Source organism: Macrobrachium rosenbergii, chromosome 59 (assembly GCF_040412425.1).
Source record: "Macrobrachium rosenbergii isolate ZJJX-2024 chromosome 59, ASM4041242v1, whole genome shotgun sequence".
Classification (NCBI taxonomy): domain Eukaryota; kingdom Metazoa; phylum Arthropoda; class Malacostraca; order Decapoda; family Palaemonidae; genus Macrobrachium; species Macrobrachium rosenbergii.
This window is the reverse complement of record NC_089799.1, coordinates 39,373,187-39,400,905: the sequence shown is the minus strand read 5'-3', so window position 1 is coordinate 39,400,905 and position 27,719 is coordinate 39,373,187. Positions and strand designations below refer to the sequence as shown.

The 27,719-nt window shown below is 36.9% G+C and overlaps 1 protein-coding gene across 8 annotated transcripts in view; it reads left to right on the top strand.

Annotated features, from left to right (window-relative positions):
* The window catches only part of LOC136837505 (DIS3-like exonuclease 2), a 392,269-nt gene that overhangs the window by 47,066 nt on the left and 317,484 nt on the right, over positions 1 to 27,719 (top strand). For 4 of the 8 annotated variants that reach the window (XM_067102348.1, XM_067102346.1, XM_067102344.1 and 1 more), the window contains exon 1: positions 26,691 to 27,016. The exons of 1 other annotated variant lie outside the window; for it this stretch is intronic. The gene's annotated coding sequence lies outside the window, so the exon portion shown is untranslated. Of the gene's footprint in view, positions 1 to 17,545; positions 18,498 to 26,621; positions 27,017 to 27,719 lie in introns of those variants that run through there. 3 more of the 8 variants (XM_067102347.1, XM_067102342.1, XM_067102341.1) reach the window with 3 other exon arrangements.

Below are 27,719 nucleotides of genomic sequence, written 5' to 3'. Positions count from 1 at the left end.
GTGATATTCACATTAGTGGCATTCTAATTAGTGGTTACTATATTTCATAATATATTATAGCTTGATTTTACTGCAGTGAGTTGTCTTCTGATTCGGGACTTGTGTAGGCTTGGTTGTCCAGTGTTTGTTTACTTTATCCTGGCAGTTGTTTGTTTATTTGCCTCTCCAGTATCTGAACGGAAAACATGTACAACAGTGGTAGCGTATATAAGCTATGTAGGAAAATTTATATTGATAGCATATACTTTTATAGGTTTTGAGGAAAACTTTAGGGTGAGTGTGAAACGATGAGAACAAACCTTTCCTAGAATACCATGTCCTGGCCTAACCTCATTAGGGCATTTTTTTTGTAATTTATTTATTACGAAAAAAATTCGCAGTGATAGCATATAGCCTACTATTTTTTTATAGGTAGCATATACTATTTTTATAGGTTATGGAGAAAACACTATATTTATATCATATATTAATGAATTTTTGGGTAATTCAATTATATAACTCCCCGCCTGTTTTACCTTTTCAACTGGTATTTTCTACACTTTTAGGGGTTCTTTTACTTCAGGTGCATCTGTTTGTTGTCGGCCAAATGGAATGTCCCTTCGCCGTGTAAGTACTGGTGGGGGGTTGGGGGTCGGGCGGCGTTCACACCCTTTCAGTTAACCTTAAGGTCTTGGCTAAGTAAGCTATTTGTCCCAACTAGTCAGCTAGCATCCCTACATGAATTGTGCTTTTGCACTGCAGTAACTAAATGGACCTACCTAACTTAGGAGGGTTACTGGGTTGGCTAACTTGACAGCAGGCCTAACCCATCTAAGGGCAACACTTCTACTAACTGTCTCTAATGACAGGAGAACTCTACCCTAGGCAAATCCTGTAAACTCTAACCTACTATCCTGAGACTCTGGCATTGACTAAGTTGGCACGCAATGAATTATGAGTTATGCAACGCTTTATGATTAATACATGCAACAAAATTAAACATGATTAACCTGAAGGGTAAATCACAGTATGCAATTAAGGAAGGTATCAGTTTGAGTATGGGATAGTTTTGAAGGAGGTTAGTTGGAAAAGGTTAGTATGTTACAAATGCCTAAGTGGTTAATCGTTAATACTACTGGGGCAGAGATCACGCAGGCTACCTTCCCTGGGCAGGTGCCAGGATCACTCTGAGATGGAAGCGGCACTGTGCCAACTGGGCATGAGTGCCAAGGAGAGCTCGTGGCTCTGGTTTGTTAATTGGATCTCTTCCACCTTCTTCTTCTTCTTCGGGGGCCTCCAAAGTCTGGTTAGGCCATTCCTAGGAGGTGATGAGAGTACCGACTCTGGAGAAAGGCCAGGAGCGCCGTCAGGAGCAGGATCAGGGGTAGCCTCAGTAGCTACGGGCTGGTCTCCTACTTGGGCTGCTGCGACAACCGTCGTGGGAGTAGAGCCAGCGTCTGTGTCCTGGCTGGACAGTTCCTGGTTGACCAGAAAAAGAGATGATGTCCAGGCCTGCCAGAGGGTCATCCTCGGCAGGTGGAAGAGAGTGGGAAGAAGAAACGTCAGGGGTCAGAGGCTCACAATGGGTGATGACCACATCTGTGAGGTTAGGTGGATCTCCTGTAGGAGGATCTGTGACAGGTTCTGGATCCGGCACTAACTCAGGGCCAGGCACGGGTATTAAGGTTGGTATGGAGATTCCGGCCGAGATAGGCGGAGCCTGGCACTGACCAGTGCTCGCAAGTAGCACTGGCAGCGAATTGGATTCAGACAAGGCCGAAGAGGGACCCTGGGGTGCTAAACCCCTCGGTGTACCTGGAGTGATATGCGACAGAGATTCCTGTCTTGGGGAGAGGGCCAAGCCTCTTGGGTTGGTTGTGGGAATGGTGGCCACTGCGGCTAGCTTGCCGGGGCACTTTGACCATCTTTCGGAGTGCCATCTTATGTTGCAGGTCCTGCAGCGTTATTTGGTAGTATCCCTTTGTGGTGAGGGAGGAGTTTTTGGTGGCCGTCGGTTGTGAGATTCACGGACTAGGCCTGGAATGGTTTAGATGCTGGTGGGTCCTTTTAGTAATATATGTATATATATATATATATATATATATATATATATATATATATATATATATATATATATATATATATATATATATATATATATATGGTCATATATATGAATATATTTTAGCCGACCTGGCTTCTGTAATACAACAGTATATTATGAATATAAAACGATGGGTTCGATTCTCACGACCGCCATTCACAGCTCTTATCTGATATTTTCGGCTTTAGTTACAACATATATATTTCGAGCACTTAAATTCTGAATATCTTTACTGTAATACAACAGTATATGTTCACTGGTAAAATATTTGGTTGAACCATATAGGCACTTGACTGTTCACTGTTACAAGAGTATATATACTGCCACACCTACTACATATTCTTTGTATATATACTCTTGTAACTCATCATGTGTCCATATTTTACCAGTGAACAGGAGCCAGAAGAAATACTCAAAAATACTCAAAAGTTCAAATAGTAAATAGTGTTTTATGGGCCTTTTTATCTTCATACTGTTACACACATAAGTTCATAACATAGTACTGTAAATAGTGTTTTATTTTTATATATATATATATTATATATATATATTATATATATATATATTTTATATATATAATATATATAATATATCTTCATATATATATATACACACATATACATATATACATATACATACATATATATATATATATACTATATATATATATATATATACATATATATGTCTGTATGTATGTATATATATACAGTATATATATATACATATATATAAATATATACATATATATAAATATATATATATATATATATATATATATATATATATATATGTGTGTATATATATATATATATATATATATATATATATATATATATATATATATATATATATATATATATATATATATATATATATATATATATATATATATATATATATATATATATATATATATATATATACATATATATATGTGTGTGTGTGTGCAAATTTTAGGTAGCATATAAATCAAGAGAGAGTACTTTTCTATTCATTTGATTATATTAAAGATTTCAGGGCATATTTCTTATATGACAAAATAGTTGCTGTGCAGAAATCAGCTTTCTAACTGTCATAGTTTATAGTTATTACAAAATAACCATAAATTTTTTCTTTGCCATTTTCTCGAAACTTAGTTTTTCAAAAATAAAAGCTTATAACTCCAAGACGATTGAATCAAATTCGATCAAACTTTCTCAGTCTAGTAGAACTATACATCTTGATTTCGTACACTGGAAATTTATTTTAGAGTGAAAAATTTTTTTTTGCATATTTTTGAAAAGTTCTGAAATCTTTTTGCCAAATGCAAAAAAAAAAAGTTAACTTAGAAGTCGAATTTCTAAATTTCCCATGTAGGAAACTTTCATTATTAGTTGAAGATTAAGTTGTAAAAATTTGAAGCAAATCCATTCCATTCATAAGGAAGCTATAAGCACTTACTTTATAATGGGCCTTATGGAGTCAGTGCTCCCCTTAAGAGCAATGTAAAATTATATCTAATTTGTGCGATTCTCTGCCAAAAATCTCCGGGATCCCGGCTACTTTCTGCCAGAGTAACAAATGATGTATATTTATGGCAAGGCACGTAAGCTGCTGTATTACACTACGGTACGTTTATGTCCAATATTAACTGCCATTCATCTTAACGAATGTCGTCTTCCGGTGAACGACATTGCTTTTACCCAAATGATTTGTTCTTGAATGACAGTATTTACGCGAGTAATAAACAACGGTAATGCGACGGTGTTATGAAAGTCATTCACGCACTTAGCACGCGGAAGGACACACGATTCATGAACCTATTTTTTTCGGGTCTCTTTCCTTTGTTATTAATTTTCACGTTCATTTCCCCCAAAACATACATGCAGGGGTATGTGGCATATAGAAGCTACGACAAATGGCTCCTCGTGTTATGTTTTGTCTTTAAGAATAATTTCTCAGAAACTTAAGTTTGAAATCTTGTTGTCATGAATGAACTCACTTTTAGTAGCCTGAATGGGCTAGTGTGCCTTCATTGCGGTGCATGTGCGTATTGATCCTGCAGATTTGACCTTCAGCTTGGAACCCTCGCGCTCTCTTTCTTCTAATTACATTCCACATTGTAATTACATAATGACTGGGCGGGGCATCTCCCCTTGTTGCCCTGAAGAAATAAGGCTTCATATCTCTTTCGTTGTTTCCTCTAAATTTCTTTTCAAATTTGAGTAAGGGATATTTTACAAAAGGGTTAGATGCACGCATTTTACATTCGTATCGAATGCGGATAGAAAAGCATAATTATATTACTGAAAATTTTCGCACCTAAAATGAAACACCTTCTCACTCTCAGAAAAACCAGCAAAATCCGTAATGAAACAGAACCCCGAGATTATACATTTCTAGCACAAATAAAAACCCGGTTCTTAAGACATCCTTTCATCTAGAGGAATCACCTAAAGAACGGGTTTTTATTTGCACAGAATGTAATTTATCCAGACATTTCCATCGCATGTGCTCTGGTAAACGTCACAAGTATACCTTAGTTTTACCAGACCACTGAGCTGATTAACAGCTCTCCTAGGGCTGGCCCGAAGGATTAGACTTATTTTACGTGGCTAAGAACCAATTGGTTACTTAGCAACGGGACCTACAGCTTATTGTGGAATCCGAACCACATTATACCGAGAAATGAATTTCTATCACCAGAAATAAATTCCTCTAACTTCATCAGCCGGCGGCGGGAATTGAACTCCGGCCCATTGAATGACAGTCTGAAGCTCAACCGACTCGGCCAACAAAGGGCTAGGTAAACGTTACAGACTCACATTGTTGTGCAGCCTGGTAATAACATTGTTTACATTTTATTATTTTTTTACCATTTCTGAAGGTAACGGGACTCGTCGGTGAACTGGTGTTACTTTCCTCCCCCTCTCGCGTCTTTGCCCTCTGACCTCCTGTGACATGCCTTCTCACGCCATTTGTTTGACACGCTCTGTTGGTGGACGTCTTCTTCTGCACTTACGAACGACCAGAGTTTGTGGTTACGATATGTAATGTGACAATGTACCAGTGATCAGTGCAGTTATGTTTTTTTTTTTTTTTAAATAAACTCCAAATATTGAGGACGAGCGAGAAGTGAAATTATGTAACGTTTCTTCAAGACTTTGGTCACTTCTGTCTGCAAAAAAAAAAAAAAAAAATCAGGCAAACATTTTCGGACAAGCATTCCTTCATATCGTTAGGTACATTTTATGTTGGGGCCTACAGTGTTATATATATATATATATATATATATATATATATATATATATATATATATATATATATATATATATATATATATATATATATATATATATATATATATATATATATATATATATATATATATATATATGGATCTCTATACATATATACACACACACACATGCACATACAAACACATGTATGTATGTATGTGTGCGTGTGTTCTTTGAATACAAGCAAACAAATTTGTACGTCAGCACAATGTGTAGCCTATACTGCATGCATGCTTTGTATTTCCTTGCATATTAACATCGTTCAAGTTTAATGATGTCTGCCAAAGAAAAATGTTGTGCTGAAGTCGATAAGTGGGTGAAATATGGATAAGGCTTCCATGTGGACGTAGGAAGACACTTTTCGCAATGGATGGAAGACTTGGGCCAGTGTTCGTTCAGCAAATAACATGATTTTGGGCTGACAGATAGGATTTATTTGAGCCTGCTTTTACGTGTGTAGAATGCTTATGAAGGAGAGAGATGATATGAAATTTTTCATATTATTTCTCTTGTCATTATTCTCATTCAAAGAATTTTGATTGCCAGCGTTTCTCAGCGGAAAGGTCATATGATTCCAGTTCTTGCGAGATACGAGAACCTCTTACTCCGAGTTCAATGTCCCCTCGTGTTTTATTAAGAGAACTATGATTCGCCAAAATCTTATGGATTTGTACCAAATAGGACCGAGCGCGCGAATTACTGCGCTTCAGTTAGAGAGGAGAGAGAGAGAGAGAGAGAGAGAGAGAGAGAGAGAGAGAGAGAGAGTTTCTTCTCAGATGAAATAGTGTTCTGGTGGTTAAAGGTTTTCGGTTCTCTTGCTGAACCTTCATTTATTCACAAAAATGGATTTACGCGTATTTTCCCCTCCATGCCTTTAAGTCTGACACTGTTCTGCCTGACCTTGAGCGTATTTTGGTAACTGGGAAAATGTGACGACATTTGGAGGCTAAGTTTGTTTTTCACGAGCAACTCCGTTCTTGTTCATATGGAAAGTCAATTACTTTTATATCCAGTATTTCATGGTCAACACTTACGCTCCTACTTTTTTTTGAAATGGCAATGCAAAACGTTAAGATATTTTAAAAGGATTGATTGTCCTCACTTTTAATTTCGTAAACTTGAAAGAATTTTCCTGTTTGCTCAACGTTGCGGCGCTATGATACTCGAGGTAAAGGAAAAATGGATTTCAGTAATAAAGAACAGACCTCACTTGCGGTCTTTTCTTGAGCTTTGATTGTGAGACGGGAAAGGATGATTTTAGAGCAATGCCCCGTTGGAATACTAATAAAGTGATTGTGGAAAAAGTCGTTTCTCTCTAACAAGATTATAGGGTGAATTTTTTTCGAGATTAAATTCTTAAGTGATCACATTGCAGAAAAACAGATCAATAAATCTATTTGACAAGCAATCTTAGCCTACCTAACACAGAATAATACAAGAATGACAAAAAATGCTAATTTACACAAGTCTCAGATAGGCAGTCTGCTCCCAGGCCTGCTATATAATCGGAAATGTTAACCCTAAACAAGTACCCATTACACATGTAAGTGTTATGTTTTGGTTTCATCATCACGAGTTAAATCTGGTGGAGTTAAGGAGTAAGTGCCTAAGAATGAGGACAGCAAGACAAAGAGCTCTGCGCATTCTCTGATCAAGCCCATTCTCTCTGATTTCAGATGTTTTTCTTTACAGATGTAGTCCGTGAACCTTACGGAATCTGTCATAACGGAATTACTTCCTCAAAGGACTGCTGTATAATCAAAGGATTAGGTTTATTTACTCGAAAAAGAGGTTATTAACAAAGAAGAGTTCTAAGGAAGTTTTCAGCATCAGATAACCATAGATCTTGAACCATGAGTGAACGGAACGGAATATCAGATCTCCTTCTGATGCTAATTCTTTCCCCCACACCACCACACTCTCTCTCATTTGGTCATATTGTCTTTTTACCATATGAATTGGTAGTGAATTGCAAAGAAATATATAATTACGTACTTCAGGTAATTTACGTTATTCCTTGTTATTCGTGATCTTTTTATTGTCATTGGTGTCTAGTTTGAGAACCACTCCTGAGTTTTGCAGAAAAGGCAAGTCTATTTAACTTGTGGTCTTATTATTATTATTATTATTATTATTATTATTATTATTATTATTATTATTATTATTATTATTATTTATTATTATTTGGTGTTCTTGTTGAAAGCTGAAGCATGCTTATTTTATTAGATGGCATAATTTGACATAATTAATTTGAATGGGTTACTAAAGAACATTGAATTTTTGAAACTAGTATTGCTTGATACAGAGACAATAGATTTTACTAGTTATGGTTAATTTTTTTTTACAATAATTCCAGCAAGTAGACTGTAAATCCTTGACAACTGTAAATCCTTGTAGATTTTCAGTACAAGGATTTACAGTTGTCATCGACTGAGTTGAGAATCCCTGCACACTCGGCCAAAACTGAAATTTAACAACAAATATATTATGTTGGGTATTCAGTGTTTTTACATATTCTATTATTGAGAAAGACTTTCTTTATTACTTAGGAGTGGCTGAAGGTTAAAAGGTGATTACCTTGAACCTCTCTCTCGTCTCTCGTTAGCAGGCTATTTATCTATTTAAATATATAATATATATATATATATATATATATATATATATATATATATATATATATATATATATATATATATATCGTATAATGTTAATGTATACTTGAACATACACAAGAGTATATATATATATATATATATATATATATATATATATATATATATATATATATATATATATTTGAGATGAGAAGGAAGAGGTGAGAATAGGAGACTAGACTAAAGATCCAAGCCACATGGGATTTGTATTTAAGGAACGAGGGAAGCCTTAATAGGAGATAGGCCTAGGCTACATGGTTTCCAAAGGAATTGCGATGTTAGAAAACAAGGGTTAGATTACTTGAATCATACAGTTATAAATATGAAAACAGAAGAAATAATAGAATAAAATATCTGAAAGACTGACGCATAAGACTTGAACCATTCTGCAGGTGAAAACTTGTTACAGGAATAAGTCTCAGTTGTTTGGAACCATGTTTACGGGCAAGGACGTTTGGAGCCCGGTGTAAGAACTTGAGTTAAAATGGCAAACGAAGCTTTTAAAAGAGGAATCGGGTAGGTGATTTCATTCGCAAGATCAGAGAAGACTGAACATGGTTTTAGCTGATGCATTCGGTCATGAAATGAAGTTTCGCGCAGAGGGAGGGATGGTGACATTGTCAACGTACCAAAAGAAAGTTGGAGTTGGCTGCTTTTTTGGAAATGAGGGACAAAAGCCTAAAGGACATGCCCCGAGGAAATGATCAAGAGGAAGTGGTGCTTGATGAACCTCTGCAGCGCTTTATGGAAGGACGCACTCATCAAGATCAGGCAACGGGAAGTGGGGCGACAGTCAAGAAGTCTTGAAGAGTCTGCCCAAGGAAGGGATTTCTGGCAATAACTCTGCCATTCCAGGGGAAGAGAAAGACAGTGATAACGACCGCATGTTGCGATCATTCTCTCGGCAACTGTGCGAACGCATGAAATCGACGGAACTGAAAAGGACGGATTTGTCACAAGCGCCTTATTCAAGAGACTCATCGCCACAGAGGAAATTGCCCCATGCAACAAAGCAAAAATTAACGATAATGATCCTAAGCAAAGCATCCTGTTGTTACTCATTTGTGTTAGTTTCCGTATTAGGTTTCAAAGAGTTGTGCACGTTAAATGAATGAATTAACGGGCTACTTCATGGTTTAGTTTATATATATATATATATATATATATAATATATATATATATATATATATATATATATATATAAATATATCTTTATAATATATATATATATATATATGTATATATATATATATAAATATATCTTTATAATATATATATATATGTATGTATGTAATATATATATATATATATATATATATATATATATATATATATATATATATATATATATATATATATATATATATAATTATATATATGGTGTGTGTATTTGTGTTTGTTTTCTGTCTTGAGATTTTCCCTCAATAGGAGTAGACGCGAAATGAGTTTTCTTCACTTCTTTCCTCTCTCTTGTCACCTATGCCTGAGATCCTGCCTGGATTGGTATTCATCAATGCCTTCCCTGCTGCTTCCATTTCTATTACTTTTCTGACTACCTGTTCCTCACCCCTTTTCATCACATGTTCAGACCATTTCTATCTTTGAGATCTCAGTCTGTTTTCTAGCTGCAGGTCAGCATATCTCTGTGAAACTTTCTCGTCTGTAATATGATCTTCCCACTGTGTTCCAGACATGAATCTTAGCATAAACTTATTCCGTCATTTTCTTTGTCAGTGGTCCTGTCTTCTTTACATGGAGGAGTACAGGCCTTTTATATACATCATACACTTTTGTTCTGTTCAGTAACGGGATAGGCTACTCTTATTCAACAGTAGTCTTGTGATCTCTTCCCACTTCACAGAGGCTGTGGCTAGGATTTTTTTTACTCCCTTTAGTACCCACTCCGCAGTTCAGTGTTTCCAGAGTACTAGAGAAGTAATGTTTTGCCTCTTCGGGGTCTGCTCCTCAGCCACACGGTACTCATCCCTCTCTTCTAGGTTTACTCTACTTTTGCAATCGGGCATCTGTCACAGTCAGTACATAGTACTGAGGTCACTCTTACCTTTCAGCATCCACACGTCTGCACCTTTTCTTTTTCTACCTTCCTAGCCACCATATAGGCTACTTTGGTGTTCTCGCAGTGACTTTCATTCTTTTTTGCGACCCCTTTCGCTGATTTTATTGCATATAGCAGCTCTCGGGGCCTGTCTTTTCAAACTTATTTGTCATTTCCTTCATCGCTAAGATGTACGACAAATCACCCAGAGTTGATCCTCGTTGGACATCAGCGTATATCGTAGGTTCTTCTGACATACCTATCTTCTGATGTACTTGCCACTGTCCTATGGTGATCCTGTGCTGTGCCCATTGCTTAGCGAGTCTTTCTGGCTCCAAGTGCTCTCGTAATGGTTGCCTGTCCCGGTACTCTCTCAAATACCTTCTCAGGATCCGCAAACTGGAGATAAAATCTCCCTGCATTTCATAAACTGCCTCGGCCTTGGTTTCTCTGGCACATAGCCAAATGAGAATGTTTTTCACGCTATACTCGAGCAGTCGAATTCATCTATATTTTTGACTCGCATTATGTCTTGCCGATTTTTCTTACAAGATCTGATGTGGTAAAAAAAAAAAAGATAACAGAATTGTATCGATACACGAGCTTTTTTGATGTTGATTTATTACGAAATCAGCAGCAGGCTGTTAATGCTTAAATTTTGAAATCTGTATATTGCTGAAGATGCAACTTTTCAAAAGAATTTTAACTTGACTTGCAAAGATAACCGCAGCACTCAAATGGTTATCAATAACCCTAATAGTGCAAGTCGATATGATTCTGCGAGTCTAGAATTCTCTGATTATCCTCATACAACGTTCATTTTCTTACACTTGCTTAAGAAACGAGGTTGTGGTGTGTGTATCTCCTTGTAGTTTTGAGGACAATGTTTTTCTTCAACATTCAAACTCATTCATTGCTGAACTGCTAATATAAACCAAGGATACTGCTTGACGCACCTTCTCAGGACGCTCTTCCAAAGTCAGTCAAAAAACCCTTTACCAATGCGTCAACCACCTCTTTAGCACTCCTCGCTCCTTGTTAGTAAAGGTCCTTCCGTTTTAATACCTCCTCCAGGCTATCTATGCAGCCCTTTATGGGTCTCCCTCCCCACTAAATTATTCACTCTTTCCACCAACCTATTGTCCTCCAGTTTCTCCACATGAGCGAGCAATCTCAAAACGCTTTGGGATTTCCATTCTTTTACCTACCTCGGTATTTTTTACCCTTCTGGTTTCCTTATACTGTCAAGTGCTGTCAGGCTCTCTTTTCAAGTCTTTCCTTTCCTTTCGATGTTGCTCCTCCCTTTAACAGATTATTGTTGTTTTGCAGAAGTTTGCTAGGCGCATTCGTGGCCTTTGGTTTATGAATGCATGTACTTTGGGAATTATTATTGTTAAAAAAGAACGACAGTAGCATGAGTCTTGAAATGGAGAAAGAAATGCACAGTTATGTATGGGTACAAATATTTTTAAATACATTTGTACCATACATAAATGTGGATTTGTTTCAATGTTATTATTATTATTATTATTATTATTATTATTATTATTATTATTATTATTATTATTATTATTATTATTATTTTTTTTTTTTTTTTTTTTGCTACCGCTGCTAAAACTACCAACTATCGATATTGTTCATAACCATATTTCCAGCTTTTTGCAGTGAACATTTCAAAAGAGCAAGAGTATTATTCATTATTACCGCTGCGTGTTAAAGAAGATTGCGTAAAGATCATTATTTGACTGTTGCATATCTCTTGCAATATTGTAAAAATTTCAATATATGTATAGTTAGATATTCTGGAGACGTCGCTTTGACACTTACGTAATGAGAGCTGAGGTGGCCGGATGAATTCTTATTTGTAAAATACAGAATACTCATACAGCAGGACCCTTGTCATGAACCCTTTTTCCTCGGAAAGCTCTCATCTGTCGGATCGTCACCAAATTTCCCCATCTGAATCTGGAAGACATTTGCGCAAGCGCAGGAGAGACAGCCAGCGGGATGACCCACCGAACTCAGGCACACAATCCCCCCTGACTATTAACCAAACGGAACGCTGACCTTTCGAGAGCCGCAACGGAAACTCCCCCCACTCACCCCCGCAAAGCAGACGCACTTATGGTCTCATTATGGTCTTGTCTTCTTCAAGTGATGTGCACAGAGCATTTGCAAGAGCTGACTGACCATTACCATTTCAAGGTCAAGAGTACTACACCTGCCGGCCTCCTCCTCTCTTGCCATGAACGGAAGAGGTCAGTCAAGAAGAAGAACCATACGCTTCCATAATTGTAAACTGTTCATCAGAAATATTAAATGGTGTTTCCCATCTATGCCATATTCTGCCTTGGGTTCTCATAGATGCAGTTACCAGTAAGAAGAATGAGCTGCGACTGCCGAAGGTTTGTGTTGCGTTTTCATTTTGTGACGTTCGTTTTGTTGTCGAGCAACACTTGGATCTAGGCTACGTGTTATGCAGGGATTCAAGAACAAAAAATAACATGCGGTGGTAAGTTTATTGAAATGCCGAATAAGAAAATTTTTAAAAAATATATCAGATTACAGCAAACTGTCTAAATAGTTCGAAATTTAATATGTAAAGAACTAAATGTAAGGGTTCATAATGAAGTTAAGCATTTCATAAATATTGAACTTATCAGTTTGTTGTAGTCATTGTTAAGCAAAACTAAAATAGTGGAAAGGGAGGGCGAAAATACATCTCTGTTCCTGGAAAGTTTTGCTGAAACAATTGTCTCGAAGCAAGTGGTTTCTCCATGTTGATATATATATGTGTGTGTGTGTGTGTATACAGGTATATATATGCATATATATACACACACACATATATATATATATATTATATATACATACATATATATATATATATATATTATATATACACATACATATATACATACATATATATACACACATATATATATACGGGAACTTTATTGACTAAATTGTTCATTAACAATATACGTCGGACGTTTGCTTACATTTGGCAAGACGATTTGCATAAAAGAAAAACAAGTAAATATGAGTACTGGTGCTTACAACTGTTGCAGGATAATATAAAATGTATCGTCTGGTGAAGTTCGTCAAAAACGGCTGCTGCAATCTGATATGGCTAAATGGGTTAATTGTTTAAATACCCATATTAATATCTGACATAATTTGTAACGCGGTCAGAAAGCTGCAATCTGTGAATGACCACAAAGAAAAATTTTTCATCACATGGAGGAAAAGTGGGCGAGTCTTGAATAAACCTTTGCTAGTATTAAAGAAACTTTTTCCGCTAAAATACTTTCTCCGCAATAAAAAATAAAAAAAAAATCAGGGCTCACTCGATGAAGAGCTCTTAAAAACAAAGATCTTATTGCTAATTGTTTTACCTGTTTTGCATGAGAAGACTTTGATGAGATAATTATTGTTACTCTGATATACTTAGATTTTGAAAATATTACTGATTACTTTGATGTCCAACAAAGCTATAGCGCTATTTTCTTCTTCCCATTTGTAACCTGAATCATAGGCACCAGCTCATTCAAAAGTATATTTAAATCACCATCGTCATCACCACTTGCAACCCCGGGTGACGCAAAAGGCCTCACTCACGATTTTGTTTTTATACTAAGGTGATGCTGACAAATTTTAATCATTTTACACTCGGAATTTCAGAGATGTTTTTCGTAAAATAAATTATCCGAAGCAATAACTAGAACGTTTTTATAAGCTGCTGCAGAGAAATATATTTTGTTGTCACTTCAGAAGTGTCTTGACAATACATTTATTCCTTTTTATTTTACTGGGAGAGAAATTATGGATCAACATGGAATCAGCTTCAGGTTTTGGTATTAACATAGCTTAAATTGAAAGTCTCTCTACTCAAGTTGGATTGTTATAATCGCAGTTTTATATCAGTTCAAGTCTTTTTTTTTTTTCTCTTATTTTCCTGCTATTCAGTGAGATGACTATATTGATTATCTATCACCAAAGATAACTATATTGATTATCTGTCGCCAAAGACGTGTTTCGGTGATGTTCTGATGTTACTTGTTCTGTTCTATGACCTTGCCTTTGACGTCAGCAGTTTTGTTGGGATGGGAGACGTGTCTTCGAGATTGCGGATGATTTACGATCCTTCCCCTTCGGACGCTACAGCTTTAAAATCCAGTTTCCCAGTGAAGAGAATGAGTCCTGTCCCGCGATTTCTTACTGGCATGTTCTGCAATAGTTGGGTTGCAGTTGAGTGATGACACAAGAGCTTTAGTTGTCCAAGAATCTGTCAGATAAGCTGTACGGTAGCTAGTGCTTATATTTGATTCAGTTTATGGCTTGAAAAAAACGTAAAACTGATCTTCTGTGGTTATTTTCAAAAGGTATTGCAGCCATACAACGATGAGCAGAGAGCGGGAACTTGGCTGACTGCACACAAATTTTGGTGTTTAAGAAACAGGGACAAAGATTAGGTTTAATGCTTGTGAGTGTAGGTTTTGTCGCCTTTGAATATTGACTCATTTGAATGTTTTAAAAATCAAGATATTTCTAACAGATGCAGGTTGGGACATAATGAGTCATTCACGGAAAACAGAAATTTGACAAGATTTGTCCATCTTATTGTTTACGTGAATGCCCTGTTTTCATTCGCAATTTAAGAATTATTTGGAAGAAAGTCCGATTTTGGACATTACAAGACGCACTAGGCTCTCAGTTAAAATCTACTGCTGTCGTGGGCATTCTCTACACATCTTATACATACGAATAGTGTCTAATCAGTGATCTGAAGTATTATGCTAGTTATTGTCAGATTTGGCACCTAGTTACTAAAGTTTGCATGTCAGTATCATCCAAAATTGTGCTACGTGGATGATAAATGTGTTTACTGAGTTACGCTGTGTACTTAATACAGTATTGACGTTCTGTTAGAATGGCCAGTTTCCATAAACGCATCACAGTGCCTCGGAAAGCAAACTTTTGTAGGTTCATTTTGTCCGAGTCTTTGTTCTTGTGGAAGAAACACAGTTATACTATTTTATCGTTTTTTCTGTTGTATTCCAAATCTCTTCATTCACGAATATTTCTTTTTCATTTGCTCATAGGCCTATTTACCGAGTGCACAGGAATCCGTGGCATTCATGGAGCTTTTCTGGATTTTTTCTTCCTGTTTCATGGTACTGTACGGTATGTGTATGAACTATGTTCATAGTGTTGCCATTTTTCGTACTACTGACTAGCTGCATACATTTCTTCATGGTAGAGATTGTTAAGGGTTGCAGCTACCGTATCAATACAGATTGTTATCGCTTCAGAAAGTTCATAAATCTTCTGTGAACTTTTGGGAGCGATAAGAATTTATTCTCCTAGGCTTGACTCCAGCTAATGTAGCTGCTAAATTTGTAAATGAAATAAAATTAAAGAAAAATCGTAGTTAAGCTTTTCTTTTAAAAATTTTATTTCAATATCTAGCAATCATTTCCGTTTTAAACGAGTGCCCGGATAGTATTTTGACATAAGGCTACAGGAAGATTTTTTTTTCCTAGAAGAAGTGTCTGATCACCAACCAACAGACTTTTCCTGATGCATTTAACGTTGGGGCCTTCGGAAATAAGGAACCTAACATCAGTGTAAATCATTAAAAGTTGAATTTCGTTTGATTACGCTACCCGCACTTTTTAATATTAGATTGCTTATCGCTATGACAGTTTGTGTAACCTCCTCGGATGGTGCTGCATATTAATTATGTAACAATATGTCATATTTATGAAATATATTGATTGATTGACGTTTGGTGTTAAAATGAACACAGCCAGTCTGCAAAATTCAGGAGCACCTAATCATCTTTATACCTTTTTCTTACGTCCGTCTTTCTACACGTCTGCAAAACTAACTGGTTAGAAAATACAGCCGGAAGATTAAACGTATTTAAAATACGTAGATATTAAATTTCAGATAGCTTCCTTACATTCCGCACAAGATCTTTATCAGGATTAATCTGCGTTCTAAATAACTGCTTCGTGCGTTCCGTGGAATATGGAAGACAGGACAAGAAGTGTCTATAGACCGCGTTTCCCAGTGATTCCGACCCACCTTGGTAATTCATCATCCGAGATTAATGTTGTCTCGTATTCAGCCCGTTGGAAAAGGATGATAATCAAAGTGAGTCGTGATCGCTGGAGTTGATTTATTTGCTGGTGTGCGGCGATGCTCACATTCGATTATCCGAACGACCTTGGTTGCATGTCCAGGTCTACCTAACACGCACAACTGCGCTGGCACGCACCGTAACAAAGCGTTTGCTATTTATAGCAAGTTTTCGAAATATTGTGTTCTTGTTTGACGCGGTCTCTCATACACGCACACCTGAGATATAACAATGGACGCTTGCCCACTGTTGATGGTGACGATTTCATGGCGATCACAGACGCGTTCATACAAGACTGCATTTGCTTCGATATAGATTTATATTTGTAAGTGCGTGCATTCACCTAGAGTCAGGTCTTGTCGACGGGCATTTATCTATTTATTCATCTTTTGTTTTCTAAATGTTTTGTCTCTTCCCCTTTCGTAATTTTAATGTTTGCCTTTTTTTTGTCTTTCTTTTCTCCACTTGAATATATAAACATATATATATATATATATATATATATATATATATATATATATATACATATATATATATATATATATATATATATATATATATATATATATATATATAAATATAAATATATGATTGTATGTATGTATATGTATGTGTTAGTCAAAAACAAAATGTTTTTAAATATTACTAAGCATGTGAACAACGTCACATGAATAACAAGCACCTTGAAGATTATGTAGAAGAAATTAAAAAGTTTCTCTTCCAGTATTCAGGCCAAAATAAGGAAGACGGTTTTACTGTATCATCACTAAAAGTGGTGATCAGGACTTGCTTACAGGAGCTGGATATCATACGGTTGTGCATACAGGAAGAATCAGTTTCTGTATGCGTCAACGCCGGAAATCGTATAATTCAAGTTTCATCCGTGAAAACGTTTCTTAGTAACTGATGGAATTTATCAATAACAATTACGGGTGCGGAATATGAACTGGCCAGCTTTATGACGGGAGCGCACGCTGCGTAGGAGAAAGATTTCCCGCACGCATCACTATTGTATTGGTGTGCACAGACATTAATTTCGCATAGCACGCCAACTAAAAGTTCTTGTAAACGGCGGGCGTTCCACCCACCTCCGTCTGTAACTATAGCCAGGGGCGTTGTCCCCTCCAAGCAGCGATGGTAACCCCAGGTGAGCACTTCCGCCCTCGGCTCTACTCTTCCCTCCTCCTCCTCCTCCTCCTCCTCCTCCTCCTCCTCCTCTTGGGTTCACTTCTCACAGACGCTGCGCCGGAAGTGGCGGAAATTCGTTCTCATTCATGAAGTCGGGAAGGAACTCACATAACGAAATGACTTCTTCATTCTGTCAGTCTCGCTCAGCAAGTTGGCTTAAACGGAGCTTTACACAGAAGCGCATTTCAGAAAGATTTCTCCTGTGACCTTTTTATGAAGAGCGCCAACTAGGGGTCACGGATGGGTGCCCTCGAGAGAGAGGGAGTTTTGGAGTGTGTATACGCGATATTTGTGCCGCAGGCGTCCCTCTTTCTCTCTCTCTCCCTCCCTCCTCACTCAGTCGCCGTAGTTGTGGCTGGAGGGATGGCGGGCGGCAAGGAATGAAGAGGAGTGAGTTAGTGACCGCCCCCACCACAGACGCCTGAGGTTTCCCGCCCAAAGCGCTTCTCCTGCTACTTGTCTTTGGCGCCGAACTCTGCACGTACCTGCTGGCCGTCTCTTTCTTGAACGGGGTCTAAAATTCGGAGTGCCATGACTGCTGAAAGAGTGTTTGATAACGGATAACATTGTTCACCCATTCTTCGTTCTCGAATGACAACTGTGTTCGTCTGTTCTGAAGAGTTTGCGAAACTTGTGAGACTTCGGTAAAGTGATCAACCCACGTTAGCGCATCATCATCCCCAGTCCAAACGGAGGGAATAATTGTTAAAAAGGCCAGGCCCTTCCCCTGCTTGTTTGTTTATACTTGTGAAGGGAATTCAAGTGTTATCCTTCGTGTCTGTCTGATTATAAGAAGTTCCAGTGTACTGCTCTTGTGACTGGACTCACTCGTGGCTCCGTTTGCGTTCGTGGAATAAAGGAGTGATTGAACCACCTCAGGAGGTCAGCTCCTGGTGAATACTTTTTCTTCACAGCACGTAGTAGGAGGGCCTTCGGTGCTCCTCCGCAGTATATCCGCCAATATTCTGTGGGAGGTTGCAAACAAGCGTGACCGACCTACCGCAAGGGCCTTCTGCAGTATACCCGGGTATACTGGCAGGAAAGGCCACGGTAGGCTCAGTGTCACCTTCAGTCTCGACATTGCCAGGTAAGAGCCTCGTGGGATAATTTGGCTTGGCGATTTGTATGGGAATGCAACGATGCTCGCCTCAACCAGTTTTCTTCCTCTTATTAGCTCGTTTAAAGCAAACACACGAATCTCTCCAGTTTTGTCCTTCTTGTGCATGTCATTACATCTCAGCATAAGCTTGTTTGCAATTCAGAATGAAAGAAAATACTGAGTGCATTTTTGGAAGGATGAAATTAATATTAGATTTTTAGTAAAAAATCGATTTCATATGCTTTGAAAATACATTGACTGAATACATAGCTTATCAATCTAAGCTTATTTGTTTCTTGGGAGAAAGCAGCATTAGTATGTTTTGTGAAGAAGAAGAAAGTATCATGTGAATCACCAACATAAAGATCTCAGGATTACTGTTAGTAGTAGTATTCAGGAACAGGATGCGTATGCACAATAGTTTAGAGGATTGTAGCACGGCGGAAGGAGATGACAAAAGAAGCTGTTAGTTTAACCCTAATCAACTTCCGGTGTAATCTGGCAAGTAATGTTATTTCGAGGAAGATGACGGCTGTTGACAGGATTTATCTTCTTGATGACTGGTATCAGTTGCCTGATGAGTAGTGAGCGCTCTGTCGTCTTGAGAGATGCTTGATCGAAGATCCTTTTCTTTTGCGTGTCGATGACCTTAATCGTTTTCACGCCGGTTTATAGTGATAAACCGATTAACAAGGCATGCCTGCTCTGCCTGCACGATAATTTCAATTTTCAAATGATCTGACAATGTTATATCACTCTTTAATCAAGTTTTGTCATTGTCATCATATGGCACTGTGATACTGGACAGATCAATCACACCTTTCACACTCTGTTGAATGAAGTACAATAGGTTAATACAAACACTTCTTTGAAAAGTGCCCATCTCTGAGGGCATAACCACCTTATATCTCTGCTATGTGAATCCCAGATTTAGCACTTTTAATCTTTCATAAAAAGAGACGCCTTGCGCACATCCACACACACGCATCTCTGATTTGAACATTTTATAAACATTTTTACCGCGGCGTCAGAAGGTCTGGTTGAAATTGAGTTATTTAAAACCTCAGTGAGATCAGGTGGTCGCATCGGATGAAACACGATCAGTCTTGACCAAGAACATCTGGCAGGCATATGGGCTGTGATGATTCTCATGAGTGAGTTTTGTTTTGTAAATATTACCCTCGAAAGGCGGTCAGAAGTTGGGGGTAGAAAATGTTGACGCAGTTCTTCTAAATGTCATTTCCTTCAAGATCCATCGCAAGACTGCTCGTTCGAGAACGCTGGCAGGAGTCCTAGTGATGACTTGATGTCCAACATCAACCTAAGCATCACCAAATGCCCTTGAAGCCAATTTTGACAGCAACTTAATTTACTGGAATGATAGCCATTTTCATATTAAAGAAACCAGTGAGCAACTTGTTGGGAATAGACACTTTTTTTGCTGGATCTAGGATCAGCCGAGAAATTTCTGTTCGTATATTTTCGGGTAGGTATAGGGTAAATTAATATTTCTTTTTTTTTATTTACGTTATGGTCATCATTGAGAAGAGTATTTTCCTCATGTTATCACACCAGCAACTGAAAGCGCAAGGTGCCGTTTCCCAAAGAATGATGTTGACAGCAAAAAATCTCTTCAGTAAATCGGGAGGAACGTCTCAGTGATCATTCTTTTGTCAGAATTTGCTTCTCATGATATTTTGTTCACCGAACTGCCCATTAGCTGTTCGCTATGAACTGATACGTAAAGTGGCTAATATAATTACGAAGTAATTAATGATGATAAAAATACAGACTTCAAGTTTTTTGGTTATGTCGATCACCTGCCGGCACGGCTTCGCTCTTGTCCTTTCGTTGGCCTCGGAATGAGAGACGAAGAGAAATTTCAAAGCTCAGTTTCTGTCGAGCTGCAGTCCTGACAATCGTCTTCATCTATTGTTGTGAAGTGTGGAGAACTTCGTGTTTGACCTAGTATTTCATTTAACCTCTCATATTTATAACGGAAGTTGTTAATTTCCACTTTTTCTGCTAGTTATGTTGGACTGACTCGGAGAAACATCTCTACGGCAAGGAAATTCCTCAGCTCTTGACGGGGGATTGATTCTCGTGTCTCGAGTGTATGTATACAAATTTTTTCAACTTTAGATAGTAGGTGTGATTAGCGGTACGAATTCTGTGGTTTATCACTTATCAAGTAACTTGTTTAGATCCACATTCTTTTGTTGGTAAAGTCTCACATGAACTTGTTAGTAAAGTCTCACATAAACTTCGAATGGAGACTGGTAACTCCGTTCTATTTAAGGGGGAAATAACTCGAGTATTTGCTTTTCCCCGTTGTTCTGTTAAAGACATTTCCTTCGTCGTGTCGTGCATGCACATCGTTTGACAGAGGGTCATCATGAAAAGTCGGGAGCTGCGTTTTGCAACTGACAGATTTTTTTTATAGTATTTTATTCATATAATTGCAAATTTCAGCAATCTTTTAAAAAATTCCCTGGTCCATTACTTGGTTTCCCTTATAAAGTTAAGAACTCTTGCAATAATACATCTGGATATAAAAAGATATACCAGTAGTTACGAAAATGACACCCTTCACCACAATGGACATAAATGTAACCGAACCGTTGTGGCCTGCCGAGGAAGTTCCCGACCTTTGTTTTTAGGTGAGTGTATTGTCAAGATGCATGTTAGCTCCACTTACTCTGGTATCAGTTTTTAGATTGCAGTAATTATTCCCCGTAATAAGGTGTGAAAAACTGAATGTATATAGTCCACGTTCGGATATTATAGAGAGAGAGAGAGATAGAGAGAGATATGGTACGTTAATTGTCGTCCGAAATCAGTGTAATAAAAAGAGGATATAACAATGGGAATAAATGATATTTAACGACCAGAAGGTTTATCGTTGGGAAAGTAAACGCAAGGTTGTATACCTGTTCGTTTTTTATAGCGACCGTTGCAGAGTGAATGCATTTTATTGGTCTGGAAGACCAATTGCGGTCAAGAAGATAACGAAAGAAGCACTTCATTTCAGTCGCAAAATCTCTCTCTCATAATTCGCGAACAGTCACTCCGTGACCTACGAAAAGCGTGTCAAAGAGAGGAGGTTGGTTTCCATGAGACGCGGGGATCATCTGCCTTCCATTACACAAAAAGCTCATTAGTGACGTTTCTCTCATCCGGGAAACGATCAAGGACGCACACGCGAGATGCCGCCGAAACCTTATTCCGTCATCATGGGCGTCTACCAGTTTGGCGTCCGACAAAACAAAAGCGTGTTTTACGGTCGCGGCGCGTTTGCGGGAATGCTGACGTTTTCTCTGACGAGGGGCTAATGTTGGGTTGAGCATATTCCAAAGGGAAATTGAGCGGAGTTCCTTAATGCTGAAATTACAGATACTTTCAGAGCTGTCGAACAGTGGAGAAGAATATGATGCACTGAGACGTTTAATCTGATGTTTCATTCACAATGTATATCGAAAGTATCAGCGATGTTCAGTGAAAAATCTCAGTCTTTTGTTTGTACATTTCACCATAATCATTAATCTGGTTCCAGTATGGCGTTACGCCATGCGTATTTGTATATGAGATATATATAAATAAACACACACACACACACACACACACACACATATATATATATATATATATATATATATATATATATATATATATATATATATATATATATACCTAAAGAAAGGGGAGAACGTTTTATGCTGCTGAGGTGAAACTAACAAGAAAAATGTAATGGCTTTTGGGTTATGGCAAAAACTTTATATATATATATATATATATATATATATATATATATATATATATATATATATATATATATATATATATATATATATATATATATATATATATATATATATATATATATATATGTATATATATGTGTGTGAGTGTGTACAATGAAACATTGTTTAATCATACATTTATTATAATGTATAAGAATGAAAGCACGTGGGTAATGAACTCCACTTTTAGACTTGTCGTCCGACCAAGCGTCGACCTCCCATACCAATGGCCCCTGAGTATGTATTCACAGTAAAGGACCAATGTTGTTCTAGGTTTTGGGATGATACGTACCGTCACTAAAGCCGGGACTTGCCATTCCTAACATTTATATTGCCATAATTTTTGCCTGTAAGGTATAGAAGTGTGATATGTACGTATATATATATATATATATATATATATATATATATATATATATATATATATATATATATATATATATATATATAGATATGAATGTCTTTACTGTAATCCAACAGACTAGATAGATAAAAATGCCTATAAAAGATATATAGATTGCAACCATATATTTCTGCTATATAAAGTAAAACACTATATAGTGTTTTACTATCTATCTATCTATTATCTAACCACATCTATTATCTAGATACTTCTTATATATATATAATATATATATATATATATATATATATATATATATATAATGATTTTATAGGCATTTTTATCTTCATAGTGTACTGTTGGATTACAGTAAAGACATTCATATCTGTATATGTTTTATAGGCATTTTTATCTTCATAGTGTACTGTTGATTAGTAAAGGTATTATATATATAGTGTACATATTTATACAGGTATATATATATATATATATATATATATATATATATATATATATATATATATATGCATGTATGTACATATATTAATATAGCTTGGAACACATTGATTTAAACAAAATAATTTGAGACATACTATAATTTGAGACATCATATTGGAGGGAAAGTTTCAAAGTGACACACTCTACAATATCTAACAAGAAATTACACCCAAATCCCACCCCCCCTCCACAAAAAAAACCGCTGAATTTATTTTCTTCACTGGCTTTCTGTATATCTCTAACGAATTGAGTTCTAGCACACTTTAGTCAAAAGACTCACTTCATTCCAGTCATAAAAACAGCAGTGCTGACACAAGCGTAAAATTTTTGAGGGCTTTCTGCTAAAACAAGTATCTCTGAAAAAATGGTCGTGGTATTACAAGAATTGCCAGATCAACTGTAAAATGATAACCTGGTTACTCGTGTTATTATTGTGTGACTACAAAAGGTGCAGAAATTCTACAGTAGTTGATGAAGGCTTTCTTGAATAAGGGACAATGAATATAATTACACTAATCCTAATGTGAACTTTTTATCCATTAACCTGGAGGTTATCATTGTCCAAATTGTGCACGGTGAAAATATCGTCCGTGAGCGTCAAAATGAAAAGTTTTATAGAAATAAATTCTTGTATGAAAATATCCATTGAATGCCTTTTAGTAATTTACTCTGTGATAATTACGTTCGCAATAAATCTTGATTAAGAGATTACTTACTTCCAGTACTTACAGTTTGTTCGGGTTGCCCCAGGTCCCTCAGTGTGAGGCACCTGAGAGAGAGAGAGAGAGAGAGAGAGAGAGAGAGAGAGAGAGAGAGAGAAGGGGAGGAGGAACCTTCAGTTTCCAGATGAATCAATAATGTGCGGGAAGAAAGGTCTGTGGTCATCGAGTTCAAATCATGAAGGTTTTAGTCTTTTATTTTCAGCGTTTTGGTTTCGTTATTTTCGCTTCTCACTTCTCGTGAGACGCTGAATGCCTCGTCTCTAAAAAGGAATTATTTAACGTTATATTTTCGATTTGAAAGGTTGATATTTGTGGTTGGGGCTGACGAAGAACAAAAAACTATGAGTCCTTACCATTTTATGAATTCGTTTTTCAATCATTGCAGCAATAAAAAGTATTTTATAGCTGAAATTTTTAGAAATCTCAGCATGTTAAAATTACCGTAATTCTATTAGAAAATTTTATTTGTTGATGTCATAAATGACACTTGTATCTGAGAACTAATAACACAAAATTTGAAACTGAGCCTGAGATTTACTAGAATGTGGAAGGTTTGAATCATTCGCCAAAGGCCATCGAGCACTTACAGAAATGTTATTTGTCTCTCTTTTATTCTTACTAACTAAAAGTTCAACAGTCTCCCACCAGGCTTCGATAACCTCTCTTCTAAGATGGGACTTCATTGTGTTACTACATTTGATTAGAGTAACAAGTTGAAAAGCTAGATGCTGACTTCCATCAGGTGTCACTCGTTAGTTGTCCACTTTGGCAGCTACAACCAGAACTGATATACTGTAAAGTTCGTGTACTTATTGCCTGAGTATAGAGGCAGTTCCACGTTGTTGCTTGGTTGGTTCCCCGCTAGGGTGCCTGCAGATATTTTGTTATCATATTTACCAACGATTCTACATAAAGTAACAAACACTGATTACTTTGACATTTTTTTTTTATTGTATAGCCGTCAAGCATGTAGCGAAAGTAAAAATAGCCTAAGTGGCGTTTCAGTCAGTCTTTAGTATGTTGGAAAACCTGGTTCTATGTGAGATCTTTTCACTGAAGATTTTTCTGTCACGATTAGTTTTGTGTTCTTGGCGGGCCTTTGGATTAGGAATTTCTGCTCCGAGATATTTTTGAAAAAATGAATCACAGTTCGTCATTGATGAGGATATTTTTTATATAACTTTTCTGAGTGGGCCAGTACTTTTATGGGCACCGTAGCACATTGCGAAGCCGTTAATTTACCTTGCAGAATTTATGTAAAATTTCCGAACCTCGAATGATTATTTGAGAACATGGTTTTTTCTCGTCAAATGTTGTCAAATGGCGTGTTTCAGCTGGAGGTCAAGAATTATGAAATGTCAACATTAATACATCTAAACCCTGGCATCTGTCCATTCCCTCTCTTTTAAAAAGATAGCAGGGTTGAAATTTGAGAAGCTATAGTATGGAAGGTAAATGCAACAGTCTTTTTTAACACGTCCAAAGTCTTCTCATGAAAAACAATCTATATCTCGAATGTCAGTGCAAAACATAATGGGTAACAGTGAGTATCACTGCGGAAAGAAAGGTTCTCTCAAGTCAGTTTTTTCTCATTGAAAATTTTTTCCTTCAGTGTTTTTGTTTATTTTTTAGGTAAGTAATTTGCGGTTGCAAAATGACAAGTATATAGTTAATCATTGCCTATTGTCAGTTTGTAAGTTGCTATTGAAGAGGACAGTTTACTACATAAGCTCCTTTCACTAGGGAATATACCTTGTATATTCGCCCAGATTTGTTCTTGTTACAATTGATTGATCATATACTGCGTTGTTGCAATATAGTTAACTGTTCAGGACATTAGTAATTAAACTGCTGTACAAGAACAGACAATTTGCACAGGCTACTTCGCTCTTGTTGTTTTTCAGAAGGAATTGTTTGTCTATTGTTAGACGATATTTATAACCAAAAAGCACAATTGATCTACAAAATATATACTACTTCGAAAAAGAGAAAATGCTGAATATCGAGTCTCCGGATTTTAAAAACAGGGTTTTTTTTCCGGATAATCAACATTGGCGGATTTCTTCAACTGATTATCGTACATTTTGTTTGTGTTTTCCGTTTTGGTGTTAAAAAGGATTTGATATTCATTCGTTCATTCACATTTGCATTTTTTTTTATCTCCGTATTCAATTCTGTTATGGAAAGTTTTGGCAGAGGTACAATATTGGCCCGGAAGTTTAAATTAGTTTTCAAAGTATTCCAGAACTGAACGTAATTTAAAGCTGAGGGGTCCTTGCGTGGAATTGGAAGTCAACTCTATCGTCTGTCGACTTTGATCTGCCGTTCTTTTTATGTTGATTTCATGGATTTTATTTTTCTTTTTAATTCTGTTTCAGTACATAATGACTTGTACGATGAGTTTTCACTGTATTTGGAGAAGAGTTGGTAAAAGATTCCTCTCATATTTGGTGATGATGATTAGGTGGAAATATTTGTATTTTCAATAATGCAATTCATTATACGTTGTGCATGTCGTATTTGCTAGATGCATAAGTTTTGAATCTCTTAAATTGTAAAGAAATGTTGATGTCTAAACGTCTCATAGTATTCACTTCAATACTGTTTTGGATTAGATTAAAAATATATTTACATATATTCGTCATCATCATGGCTCCCGGAATTCATCGTAAGGCTGCATGCAACCCCTAAATAATGTCTAGTTAACTGACATGCATTCCCAAATGCACATATCATGTGTGTTGTCACAGAAAGCGATTGAATTAACAAGATCAACGAAAAGATGTCTGAGGGAGTGGCAGACAAAGACGAATCATTCAGTGCTGAACTCGTTAAGGGCCGAGCGACACTGCTGCCTATACGCTGGGCTGTTGACAGTGCACGAATGCTTACGGCAAGTGTTTCAAGTGTCTAATAGTGTTCTATCTGAGAGCAGAAGTCACCGGTACTTTCGTTTCTTGTTGATATCCAAGGAATGCATAGACTGAAGTGATGTTCTGGTGCCTAGGAAGTTTCGAGGTAACGCATACGTGGACTGTTAACATCCCGGTGCTGAACACTAATAAGGATTTTTGACTGGGGTACTCTTCTTCTCTCGCTGAATTTTGTGTTCCATTTCCATCGCATCGGATTCGTCATCATTTAGTAAGACGTTTTGTTCTTTAAGTTTGTTGGTCTTAAACAGCCTGTGAGCTATTATCCTTAATTGCCATTGTTTAATGTTATTGTCTAAACATGAATCAAAAGAGCTCATGGATCGGATATGGTAAATAGAACTGAAAGAACGATACATAATGATAATGATTAAAATTCTTCCTCGAGGACGTGCTGTCAGTATCTTGAGCCTCTCTTCTTAATGGGTTCGTTCATTAGAACCGAGTATAAGAGCGATGTCAAGCGCTGGGATGTGTGTTGTTTGTTGATCGTATTGGTCTTGCCATATGGGAAAAGATTTTCAGATTTCTTTGGTGTTAGTTGATATAAGACTCCTTTGTGTAGTGTCAGAATGCCATTTAAATATAGTACATTTTAATGGCCATTGCACGGAGAGCCCTCACCCATTTTGTTTTTAGGAGGGATTTGTTTGAGCTAACAAAAGGTGACTGATGATGCAACAATGAGTGACTGATCAAAGGAGATGGCCTTCATTGAAGAAAATTGAACGCATGACTTATTTTCATTCTGCTCAGCCCATGTAACAGCAATAGTGTTAACTGCATCAGGCGACAGAAGTCGTTGACTTTATTAGTACTGCTTACAGTAAATTGTTTTACGCTTTCCCTTTGTAAATATTGGATACCCAACTCATACGCAGAAGGTCACTGAATATTGTGTGTTTTAAAATTAG